A 13,615-nucleotide genomic window follows, 5' to 3' on the forward strand; every position below is an offset into this window, starting at 1 on the left:
AAAAAAAAAAAAAAAAAAAAAAAAAAGATCAACAACATAGACAGACCACTAGCCAGATTAATAAAAAAGAAAAGAGAGAAGTATCAAATAGATGAAATAAAAAACAATAAAGGGGATATCACCACAGATTCCACAGAAATACAAACCATCATCAGAGATTATTACAAACAACTCTATGCACATAGACTAGTAAACCTGGAAGAAATGGGTAAATTCCTGGACACTTTCACCCTCCCAAGCCTAAACCAGGAAGAAGTCGAAACCCTGAATAGAACAATAACAAGGTCTGACGTTGAGGCAGCAATTAACAGCCTATCACCCAAAAAAGACCCAGGTCCAGATGGATTCATAGCCGAATTCTACCAGACATACAAAGAGGAGCTGGTACCATTCCTTCTGAAACTATTCCAAACAATCCAAAAAGAGGGAAACCTTCCCAAATAATTTTATGAGACCAACAGCATCCTGATACCAAAGACTGGCAGAGACTCAGCAAGAAAAGAAAACTTCAGGCCAATATTCATGATGAACACAGATGCAAAAATCTTCAATAAAATACTGGCAAACCAAATCAAACAGCACATCAAAAAGCTTATCCACCGGCCAGGTGTGGTGGCTCACACCAGTAATCCAAGCACTTTGGAGGCCAAGGCGGGCGGATCACCTGAGGTCGGGAGTTCAAGACCAGCCTGACCAACATGGTGAAACCCTGTCTTGAAAAAAAAAAAAAAAACCAAAAAGCTTATCCACCATGATCAAGTAGGCTTCATCACAGGGATGCAAGGCTGGTTCAACATAAACAACTCTATAAACATAATTCACCACATAAACAAAACCAAAGACAGAACCATGTGATTATCTCAATTGATGCAGAGAAGGCCTTTGACAAAATTCAACAGCCCTTTATGCTAAAAACCCTCAATAAACTAGGTATTGACGGAACGTATCTCAAAATAATAAGAGCTATTTACGACAAACCAACAGCCAATATCATACTGAATGGGCAAAACCTGGAAGCATTCCCTTTTAAATCTGGCACTAGACAATGATGCCCTCTCTCACCACTCCTATTCAATATAGTATTGGAAGTTCTAGCCAGAACAATCAGGCAAGAAAAAGAAATAAAGGGTATTCAAATAGGAAAGGAGGAAGTCAAACTGTCTCCGTTTGCAGACGACATGATTGTATATCTAGAAGGCCCCATTGTCTCAGCCCAAAATCTCCTCAAACTGATAAGCAACTTCAGCAAAGTCTTAGGATACAAAATCAATGTGCAAAAATCACAAGCATAGACAGCCAAATCAAGAATGAACTGCCATTCACAATTGCTACAAAGAGAATAAAACGCCTAGGAACACAACTAACAAAGAATGTAAAGGACCTGTTCAAGGAGAACTACAAGCCACTGCTCAATGAAATAAGAGAGGACACAAACAGATGGAGAAACATTCCATGTTCATGGTTAGGGAGAATCAATATCGTGAAAATGGCCATACTGCCCAAAGTAATGTACAGATTCAGCGCTATCCCCATTAAGCTACCAATGACCTTCTTCACAGAACTGGAAAAAACCACCTTAAACTTCATATGGAGCCAAAGAGAGCCCACATAGCCAAGTCAATTCTAAGCAAAAAGAACAAAGCTGGAGGCATCACACTACCAGACTTCAAACTATACTACAAGGCTACAATAATCAAAACAGCATGGTACTGGTACCAAAACAGAGATATAGACCAATGGAAAAGAAGAGAGGCCTTGGAGGCAACATAACCCATTTATAACCATCCGATCTTTGACAAACCTGACAAAAACAAGCAATGGGGAAAGGAGTCCCTGTTTAATAAATGGTGTTGGGAAAACTGGCTAGCCATGTGCAGAAGGCAGAAACTGGACCCCTTCCTGACACCTTCCACTAAAATTAACTCCAGATGGATTAAAGACTTAAACATAAGACCTAACACCATAAAAACCCTAGAAGAAAATCTAGGCAAAACCATTCAGGACATAGGCATAGGCAAGGACTTCACGACCAAAACAACGAAAGCATTGGCAACAAAAGCCAAAATAGACAAATGGGACCTAATCAAACTCCACAGCTTCTGCACAGCAAAAGAAACAGTCATTAGAGTGAATCGGCAACCAACAGAATGGGAAAAAATTTTTGCAGTCTACCCATCTGACAAAGGGCTGATATCCAGAATTTACAAAGAACTAAAACAGATTTACAAGAAAAAAACAAGCCCATTCAAAAGTGGGTGAAGGATATGAACAGGCACTTTAAAAAAGAAGATATACATGAGGCCAACAAACTATGAAAAAATGCTCATCATCACTGGTCATTAGAGAAATGCAAATCAAAACCGCATTGAGATACCATCTCACGCCACTTAGAATGGCAAACATTAAAAAATCTAGAGACAACAGATGCTGGAGAGGATGTGGAGAAATAGGGGCACTTTTACACCGTTGGTGGGAGTGTAAATTAGTTCAACCATTGTGGAAGACAGTGTGGCGATTCCTCAAGGACCCAGAAATAGAAATTCCATTTGACCCAGCAATCCCATTACTGGGTATATATCCAAAGGATTATAAATCGTTCTACTATAAGGACACATGCACATGAATGTTCATTGCAGCACTGTTCACAATAGCAAAGACCTGGAACCAACCCAAATGCTCATTGATGATAGACTGGACAGGGAAAATGTGGCACATATACACCATGGAATATTATGCAGCCACCAAAAACAGTCAGTTCATGTCCTTTGTAGGGACATGGATGAACCTGGAAACCATCATTCTTAGCAAACTGACACAAGAACAGAAAATCAAACACCGCATGTTCTCACTCATAGGTGGGTGTTGAACAATGAGAACACATGGACACAGGGAGAGGAGCATCATACACTGGGGTCTGTCGGGGAGGAAATAGGGGAGGGACAGTAGGGGGTGGGGAGTTGGGGAGAGATAGCATGGGGAGAAATGCCAGACATAGGTGAATGGGAGGAAGGCAGCAAATCACACTGTCATGCATGTACCTATGCAACAATCTTGCATGTTCTTCACATGTACCCCAAAACCTAAAATGCAATTAAGAAAAAAAAAAAAAAGAACGGCTGAAACGATAACCAGAAGCTACTTATGAGGGCGCGCACACACACACACACACACACACACACACACACACACACAGACAATGACATCATTTATATGTAACAGTTTCGTTAAAACAACTTTAGTCACTTTGATATTTTTGTACTTTAATTTACATAGGTCCTTTTATAACATACAAATGAAACATAGATCAAGCATCTAACTCTGCCCGTATATTGAGATGAAAATGAATGAGATGGCTGGGCATGGTAGCTCACGCCTGTAAACCTAGCACTTTGGGAGGCTGAAGTGGGCAGATCACCTGAGGTCAGGAGTTCGAGACCAGCCTAGCCAACATGGTGAAACCCCGTCTCTACTAGGAATACAAAAATTAGCCAGGAGTGGAGGTGGGTGCCTGTAATCCCGGCTACTCAGGCAGTCGAGGCAGGAGAATTGCTTGAAACTGGGAGGCAGAGGTTGCAGTGAGTCAAGATTGTGCCATTGCACTCCAGCCTTGGTGAAAGAGGGAGCATCCATTTCAAAAAACGAAAAAAAAAAAAAAAAGAAAAAGAAAAGAAGGAGATACTCAAATGAGACTTCATTTTAAGTATTACAGTGTCTTCTCTTAAAATGTGTCCATTCATGTCCTTTGCCCACGGGTTTAATGGGTTTGTTTGTTTGTTTGTTGCTTGTGAATTTAATTCCCTTATGGATTCTGGATATCAGATCTTTGTCACATGCACAGTTTGCAAATATTTTCTCCTATTCTGTTTACTGCTGATAGTTTCTTTTTCTGTGTAGAAGCTCCTTAGTTTAATTAGGTCCCATTTATCAATTTTTGTTTTTATTGCAATTGCTTTTGAAGTGTTCATGAAATTTTTGCCCAACTCTAGGTTCGGAATGGTATTGCCTAGGTTATCTTCCAGGGTTTTTATGATTTTAGGTTTCTCATTTAAGTCTTGAATCCATCTTGAGTTGATTTTTCTATATGGTGTAAAGATGGGATCCAATTTCAAACTTTTGCACATGGCTAGCCAATTATCCCTGCACTACTTATTGAATAGGGAGTCCTTTTCCCATTGCTTGTTTTTGTCAATTTTGTTGAAGATCAGATGGTTGTAGGTATGTGGCCTGATTTCTGGGCTCTCTATTCTGTTCCATTGGTCTATATATCTGTTTTTGTACCAGTACCATGCTGTTTTAGTTACTGTGTCCTCGTAGTAAAGTCAGGTAATAGGACGCCTCCAGCTTTGTTCTTTTTAACTAGGATTGCCCTAGATATTCAGGCTCTTTTTTGGTCCCATATGAATTTCAGGATATTTTTTCTAATTCTATGAAGAATGTCATTCGTAGCTTATTAGGAATAGCACTGAATTTATTAATGCTTTGGGTACTATGGCCATTTTAACAATATTGATTCTCCTATCTATGAGCATAGAATGTTTTTCCATTTGTTTGTGTCATCTCTGAGTTCTTTGAGCAGCGTTTTGTAATTCTTGTTGTAGAGATCTTTCACCTTCCTGGTCAAAAAACTACCTATTGGGTACTGTGCTTATTACCTGGGTGATGAAATAATCTGTACACCAAACCCCTGCAATTTTCCTAAATAACAAACCTGTGTATGTACCCATGAACCTAAAATCAAAGTTAATAAATAAAGATTATATTGGTTACTTATGCAACGCATCTTTCTTCCTTCTAGACTTAAAAAAAAAAAAAAACGTAGAATAAGGCTAAATGAGCACATATTTGAATTTTATTATGCTAATGAAACAGTATTATATTACGTCATATTAGGAAAATTACAACACTTATTGAATAGAAAGAGTTTATTAATTTCCACACTAATTTTGCAAATGATACTTGAGAGGAAAACAAATTCAAACACAACTAGAAATCCTGCCCCAGAACCAAGAAGCAAAGCAGAACATAAACAATATGAAAAAGGCCAGATTCCATTTCGTCTACTCAATTTAAGTAAAATGATATAAACAAACTTTGTGGTGGCATTTTTTTTATCTCCTGTATTTGATTTTCAACAAAATCAAATACAAAACAAAACCAAAAACATCCATTTTGTATAGCCAGCTCTCAGTTACCCAGAAATAATGGCAAGAGGCATGGCTTTGGTAAAAACAGATTTAAATGATAATTGCATGGGTTTTTTTTCTTTTAACTCTCTAAATACCTAGTCTATAACTTTTCTGGTAAAAATAAAAATAGCTAATTAAATTTAGATTTAGCCTTTCTTCTTTCTTCTCACATTTTTCCACTTTCACTTAGTGAAGACATTTTATATTCCTCAGGCATTCCGGCACTATTTGATCTCTCTGAAATTCAGATTTATTTGAAAATGAGAATCATTACATAAAAAGTACTCAGCACAGTACCTGACCATGGCAAATGCTCAACAAATGCTAACTACTGTTATCACCCTTATTATTATCTTTTTTAGTTTTTTGTTCACCCTTATTACTGATCACAAAATAATGACAAATGTCAAGTCTAGTAGGACGCTGGTGGCTACCACCTACACGTCTACTCCCTTCTCCTTTCCAGAATGAAACCTGATTTTGTTCTGCTTTCCATCTACCCACAGTCATGTGCCTATCACTGGTTCATAATCCCATTTTCCTCTGTCAGTGACTGATCCACAAATAAGCATACAACAATAGCCAATTAGCAAAACATTGATTGAGAAGTCTGTTGGGGAGCTTCTAAAGAAAGTGTTCTTCATTCCAAGGAAAAAAAACTACAAAAATCATTGTTTTTTAAATTCCTCTGGAGAGCTTTTTGTGATGAGTTTTCTGGCAATGCAGTAGTCATTGTGCTATCAGCCCAAGAAAGAAGCCAACAATGATGGCAACAGAGCAAGTAAGGGAAGTGAAGAACTGGGTCCTTGATCTCATCAATGAAGCCCCTGAACCAATCAAGCCTGGAGTCTACCTACCTCTGAACTTCCTCTTACATAAAATCATGTATTTCCTTATTATTCAAGCCTATTTGTGTTGTAATTTTTGTTAACTGTAACCCAAAGCAACCTAATCACTATAGTAATGAAAAAGTATTAAAAGGGTAATCAATTTTATCAAAACTACACCAATCCAAACTTAAACTACCCTTCACTTCACAGAACAAAGCCTCTACCATGAATACCTAAAGTTCTTAAGCAAACAGGAACACTAGTTCTGGTTTACCAATGCAGAACAAATCAGTCGCTTTGCAATCAGAATCTGTTTGACAGTGCTTCATAAAAGGCAAAAGATTCCTGAACTCAATTCAACAGATGTTTATTGAGTATCTACTAAATCTTTAAGCCAATAATCTCACCCTCAAGGAGCTCCTAGGCTTTGTGGAAAAGAACAACCATAGAAGTAGTATACATGCCACATCACAGCACCACTGATCTTGGAGGGCATGGGAAGAAATCTTTGGGGCTGGGCATGGGAAGAAAGAAAAGAGGGAGGGGGAGAGAGACAGAAGGAAGAGCAAGAAATGGGGAGAAAGAGAGGGAGAATGGCTGCAGAAAAGAGAAGATATTTGAGCTCATCTCAGGCTTTACCACATGGCTAAGGAGAAGGGAGTCTAAACAAGAGCAAAAGGAGAAACATGCACTCCTCCTTAAGAAATTGTGCTAAGCTGTTTATATTGCAATTATAGCAGAAAGAAAAAGTAAAGTGAATGATAGTAGCTAGGACTTTCTATTAAATAGTAAGAGTTGCACAGACTTGTAGATTAGTAAGATAAACCTGTGCAATTCACATAGTGAGTTGCTGAAAACTCTCTATGAACTTGATGGCATGAGCAGAGTTTAGCTTGCAGAGGTGGTTCTGAGGAAAGTCCAGGATTACAATGTTTATGCTTATTCCAGATACAAACGTTTTAATTCTGATATGAAAAGCTACAAAGAAAGACCTGCTACTAAGATGAAGAATAAAATCAAAACAGGTAAGATGAATCAGACAAAGGAGGATATGTAAAACAAAGATAAAAAATCTTTAACTTGAGAATATTATATTACCATATCCCACTAAATTTACTTTTGCATGAGAAAGAAAGCATAACAGGTAGAGCAGAGGCTAATCTAAATTTTAAGGACAAGAAAGAACTCAGGCAAAACACATGTGCAGGAAATCTTCGAATCCTTATTATCCTCTGACATGAATTTTACTAGCTATCTTAGCTATACTGCTGTAAATATTCTTTTATATTTCTGAGAACACATCACTACATTATCATAGCAGGTTTCAACTGGGAGCCTATTAATTATTCTATCACCAATATTAGTAAACAGTGATAATTACAATAGATTACAACACATATAATTTACTAGGAAATTCTGAAGAACCAGTAAAACATTCTAGGCCTAGGATAGAGAGACAGAAAAGGAGAAAGCAGAACTCCTCAGCATTATTAAACACAACCATAACAGAATCTCAACCAACAGGAGATTCAATGGTGCCAAGTGAGAACACCCATGATAATTAGCATAGCTGTGTGTCTCTCCACCATAAGGAATGGTGTCCCAATCCTGGGAGGGGTGGGGCCCAATCCTTTCAATCTGCTGCCTCCATTAGGATTCAAACCAAAGTCTGATTCCAAAGCCCATAAATTCCTCACCTCAATGTGTCCCTGAGTGTACCTGCTCTTCCATTCAATGTACGGGCAGACCTAAAATACCACTGTAGCATTTTAGTTGAAGTCTCTATTTCTTCAATACCCAACTCAGATTTTTTTAACCAACTATCCATGCTTTCTACTAGTCAGCATTTATTTCAATTCTTTTTCATCAAAGCTAAAAGAAAAACACAACATATAAACAAATGTACTTTTCATGATATGAACAAAACATTCTGAAAATAAAAATGTAAGGTACCTTTAATTATGGCATTTTATACTGTGGGCTGGATCATGCTGCAATTCACTAATAAGAACCATAACATATATTCAATAACAAGTTAATAAAAAGGCAAACTGTTTCTGCATTTTACATGAACATGTTCCCACTTTTTCTCCATGATTCATTGCCCAAATTAACCAGCCAACATGAACAGAGCTGGTTAAAATAAAATACATTTGATTCAGCACTATGCCTTCCTAACCCTTCTATCAGTACATTTTCGAGTTAGCAGTCTGTTGTATTCACTTCTGTCTGCAGCAAGAACGTTGGCTAAAATACAGGAATCCGTATATTCCATAAGAGTCTGAAAACATAAGCATCACTTCTTCCAACACAATAAGGCTGTCTTGGTAGTCCCCATCCATGCTAGCCCCAGTGGTCACTTGTTAAACTATTAATTAATGCTCACAGGGATACCCAAGAGTCAAGAATATACACCTAAGATCATCTTGGCTTTAGAGGCACCAAAACACAATGAGGAAAGCAGCCAGTAATTTGTATGTGATGGTGTTGTGGGCACAGCACTACTTTGCCCATCGGTGTTGCCTTGCTGCTTACAGTACTGTCTGTGGACTAGCAGCATCGGCATCATCCAGGAGCTTGTAAAAAATGCAGAATCCCAGGACTCATCCCAGACCCACTGAATCACAGTCGTCCTTTTAACAAGCTCCCCAAGGTGATTCATACACTTAAAAAAAAAAAAACTTTTAAGAATACACCATTAAGATTAGTATCCCAAAGAACACTTAGAAACAGAAACCCAAACTAAAGTTTGTGTTTAAGGATCCATCCTTATGCTGATAATGTCCAAGGAAATCTTAAGAACTAAATATCTATACTTCCAGCATTCTGAAAGCAGAAGCCCAGAATTCCCTGGGCATCCATTTTTTCATGACAACTTGCCAGGATCAGACACACTAAGTACCTTCGGAAAGTAATGAGTTATACCATGTACAACTTTCATAGCAACAAATTTTCAATTTACAAAACTCAAAGTCAACATATTGTGCCTCACAGTCATTTATGCTGGCATGACTTTAAAGTACACACAAATACTAAGCAACTCATTGGAAATATCTGGTTTATGTTAAGCAGCACTGTGGAATTTAAACATTCGTATGCTCAACCAAACCCTATTCCTAGCCAGTCAGCTCACTCATCAGCTTACAGATTTCCTTCCAACATATACTGCTCAGCTAAATTTAATATATTTTTAAAATAAATCTTATTTCAAGTAAATTTCCTGAGCTGAAAAGAACTACAACAAAATAATACCAAAAACAGCCCTGTGCCATAAAAGGCACTAGTTCTATTTAGTGAATTCTGCCTCTCACAAGAACCTTCTAGAGAGGGAACCAAGACGGCAAAGCCACGAAGGCCGTGAGTCCAGCAAGGGCCACAAAGCAGCATGTCACAAAGAAATTGTTTTTCTGCTCCTTTTGATGGGTTATGCTTTCAAGTCAGGAAATTAGAAACAGGTGTGCCAGAAGGCACACACATCCTCGCTCCACACTGAAAACCACGCGTTTTCAATTTTCAAACATGAAAGAGACTCCTTTTGAATGAAAGAAGAAATGAAAATCCAGCCCTGTTTCTGCAAACCATATGAAGGGAGCTTAGAAAGTCTGACAGGTTGCTCAACTTACCCGCTCTCCAACTGACAGCAGGTAGTACTCCACAATAGGAAGGAAAAGGCATTCTTTCAAGTGAAAACAATCAAAGGGAGAACTACATCAAGGATCACAGGACTGGCATTTTAACCCATCACTTGATCTTATGCCTCTGTTTTTACCATTTCTCCACCTTGTGTTTTAAAATTAGAAGTCTGTTCTTTCACAAAACAACAACAAAGCAATGCAAAGTAAGTATCTAGAAAAAAAATTTGAGAAATGACAAACATCAAAAGAACATCTTGGGGATCACTTTAGCCATTATATCCAGGTCTACAATCTCTTTCAGAGAAAGACTTACTTTCCCTCCATGATGTCCTCAGCTCCTCTAGAGGTTAGGGGCTGAAGGTATTTCAGTGAGTATAGGAGTCTGATGATGGGCAGTGTTAAGATTAAAAAAACAACTGGTTTTGGTGAGATTTGAGGAGAGAAAAGTGGCAAGAAGGGAGGAGATGTACTAATGGCTGCAACAATAGTCAAGCCATCAGGTACACTGAGGCACCTGCAAGTGAACCTTTGGGAGGCATCACAGTGCACATTCCCCAGGTGAATGGATGCAGCAGAGCCTCATTCGGTGTTAACAGGCCTTTTTGCTATAGCCAATATTTCAACATATTTCTACATTGGCAAGAAGCTTTCCTATATTACCAAGGCCCCAGCTTTCATGTCCTTTGAGAACAAAGACCATGTTTTTAATTCTCTTTATCAGAACCAGACCAGGACATAGAGTAAGAGCTTCTAAAACAGCTGGTGTTTTATTGCATGAGGCCAATTACAAGTCATCTTGCTGGGGAGCAAAATACCTAAACTCATGATGCACAGAAAGACATCCTGCATATCCTTTAAAATTATGTTTGGAAAAATAATACATAAAAACGTTCATTACAAAATATTAGATGAACAAAGTGCAATACAAGCTAAGCAGTATTTTCACTTTTGTTTAATGGCAAAAATCCACCAAAAACATTAACAGTGACTACCACAGGATGGCAAAAATTATCGGTTTCATTTTCCAAATTCTATCAATGAGCATGCACTATACCACAATCAGGGAAAAAAAATCTATTCATTTAAAATCTCTGATATACATGTAACATGTCACACTGAATGAGAGGGAAAAATCCCCTCATTAAATGTCAATTGCTGTCACAGTGAACTGGTTTCTTAGAAAATGATCTGGCATAATTCAGAATTCTATGTAATTTTACACCATCAGTGACTTTACCTATGTACAAAGCAAGAAGCAGTATATTAAAAGTTAACCAGATATGAAGTAACCTAATTAGAGTATACAACAATCTCAGAATAGAATTCCCACCCAGGTAATCACTTTAGTTCTTAGAAATGTGCTGGTAGTTTATATACTCTGTTACATGTAAATGAATAATATTTTTCCCATTCCCAATAACCAAACAGTCCAAAGAGTCAAGTGCTTTGAAGATGATAATGTTTACAAATGTTAGGGTTTTATCTAGGCTCACATCTAGAAGTCATAATTCACAAAAAGATTTCCCATGGCATTATTTCCAAACCTACATATTATGTCTCAAATTGTTTCAGTTCCAGTGGCAGCTCCTTGTTCCCAGCATTCTAAGAATCTTATTGAGTGTGACAAAATTATGAAGATTTATTCTTTCATGAGGACGAGAAACTTCTAAGACGCCAGCATCAGCCTGCCCAACAAGACAGATTAAGGAATCAAAGTGGACTAAATAGTCTGGATGTCTCCAGCAGGACAAACAGCAATGTATTTAACTCCTCGACTAGTTTTACCTCTCAGTGTCTAGATCATTGCTCATCATTCCAGAACAATCTCAGAGAAGAAACAGCTATCTTCATGTATCTTCTAAAGATATGAGTATCTCCCTACTCAAGAGTACGCCTTTCATACAGAAGAAAATGTCTAAACACTACCATCTAAGACCACAAATTAAGCACCAAAACCCTCACACTCAACTTTCATCTTCAGGTATCCTCTGCTCTTATCCAGAATATACTAGTCTTAGCCCCTCATTTGCCTTCCTGTGCCTTCACTTACCTGGGCTTCACTGGCTCACCCCACCACAATGTATTTATTTGTCATTCATATTCATTCACACTCATTCAGCAGTTCTAGGTGATAAGCAACATTCACACATCAGTGAACAAGGCTGATGAAAATCCCAACTCCTTAGAGCAGGGTAGAAAATAAAAATAAAATAGCAAAGAACTAAAAATAGAACTGCCCTTTGAGCCAGCAATCCCATACTGGGTATATACTCAAAGGAAAATAAATTGTTCTACCAAAAAGACAAGGCACTCACATGTTCATCACAGTACTATTCACTGTAGCAAAGACATGGAATCAACCTAGATACCATTAACAGTGAATAAAATAAATAAAATGTGGTACATATGTACCATGGAATACTACACACCCATAGAAAAGAACAAAAAAACGTGACGTACCAGTGGCGTAATGGGTAACGAGTCTGACCGTGGATCAAAAAGAAAAGAACAACAAAAAAAACATATCGTTTGCAGCAACATGGATGTAGCTGGAGGCCGTATTCCTAAGCAAATTAATGCAGAAATAGAAAACCAAATACCACGTTCTGACTTACATGTGGCAGCTAAACACTGGGTACACATGGACATAAAGATAGAAACAACAGACAATGAGGACTACTAGAGTGGGGGGCGAAAAAAAGGCACAAGGGTTGAAAACCTGTCTATTGGGTACTACGCTCACGACCTGGGTGATGGGATCACTTATATCCCAACCTCAGTATCACGGAACACACTCATATACCAAACCTGCATATATACTCCTTGATCTACAATCAAGTCGAAATTAAAAGAAAGAAAGGACAACTCAAATTACAAAATAAAACCAAATTCTTAAAAGAAACACAGTTTTAAGACATAAAATATGAGATGATGATACTTGCTACGGGAAAAAAATAAAACATGAAAGGGAGACAGGAAATGCTGGCTGAGGATGAAGAGCTAAAGGAGAAGTAGCAGCTTGACAAAGGCCCTAAGGCGGGCGTATGCATGGCATGTGTGAAGTACTGCAAGGCAGCCAACATAGCTGGAATTGTTTGAGCAAGGGAAGAAATGCAAGAGCTAAAGTCTGAGGGGAAGGCCTTACAGGCCCTTCACAAGGAATCTGGCTTTCCCGTTTACTAAAATGGAAAGTGGCTAAACAGTTCAAAATAGAGGTGTGACAGCATCTGAATACGGTTTGAACACCACCTCCAGGGTTGAGGACTGAATAAAGAAAGGGGCAGCAAGCAAGAGACCAGCTGGGAGGCTAGCAACAATCCAGATTAGAGACGACGGCACCATAGAACTTTGGTGGCCATGAACGTGCTGAGCATTAGTCAGATTTTAAATAGACTCAGAGAAGAGAGTAGACAGAGTTTGTTGTTAAACTGGATGTGAGTGAGATAGAAAAAAGGGTCACAGATGAGCCCAAGATTTTGACCTGAGCCACTGGAATTGATACTTGCCGTGGGGAAAATATTTCAAGAGAACAGGTTTAGGGTTAGGCAAGAGCTCGTATTTGACCTGCTAAATAGATGTCTGTTATACATACAAGTGGAGATTTTAATAAGCATTTGGATTATAACTCAGTTCTGGAGAGAGGCCCAGGTTGGAGATAAAATTGTGGGAATCATCAGCACATAGATAGTACTTAGCCGTCAGACTGGATGAGACACCAAGGAAGCAGGAATACAAAGAAAGACAGAAGTGGTTCAAGGACTAGGCACTGACGCACTCCAACACTGAGAGGTCAAAGAGATGAAGAATATTAACAAAGGAGACTGAGAAGGAGCAGACAGTGAGGTGGCAGGACAAACAGGAGAGTGCAGTCCCCTGGAAGTCTATTAAGGACAGTATTTACAGGAGCAAGTTATTTGAGCAACCGTGTCAAATGCTGCTTATAGGACTAAAAGATAATCACATG

The 13,615-nt window shown here is 38.4% G+C and overlaps 1 protein-coding gene across 6 annotated transcripts in view; it reads right to left on the reverse strand.

Annotated features, from left to right (window-relative positions):
* The window catches only part of TASP1 (taspase 1), a 243,572-nt gene that overhangs the window by 110,551 nt on the left and 119,406 nt on the right, over positions 1 to 13,615 (reverse strand). The window lies entirely within an intron of this gene.

The sequence above is a fragment of the Sapajus apella genome, unplaced genomic scaffold (genome assembly GCF_009761245.1).
Source record: "Sapajus apella isolate SASKATOON/1434 unplaced genomic scaffold, GSC_monkey_1.0 scaffold65, whole genome shotgun sequence".
NCBI classification, from domain to species: domain Eukaryota; kingdom Metazoa; phylum Chordata; class Mammalia; order Primates; family Cebidae; genus Sapajus; species Sapajus apella.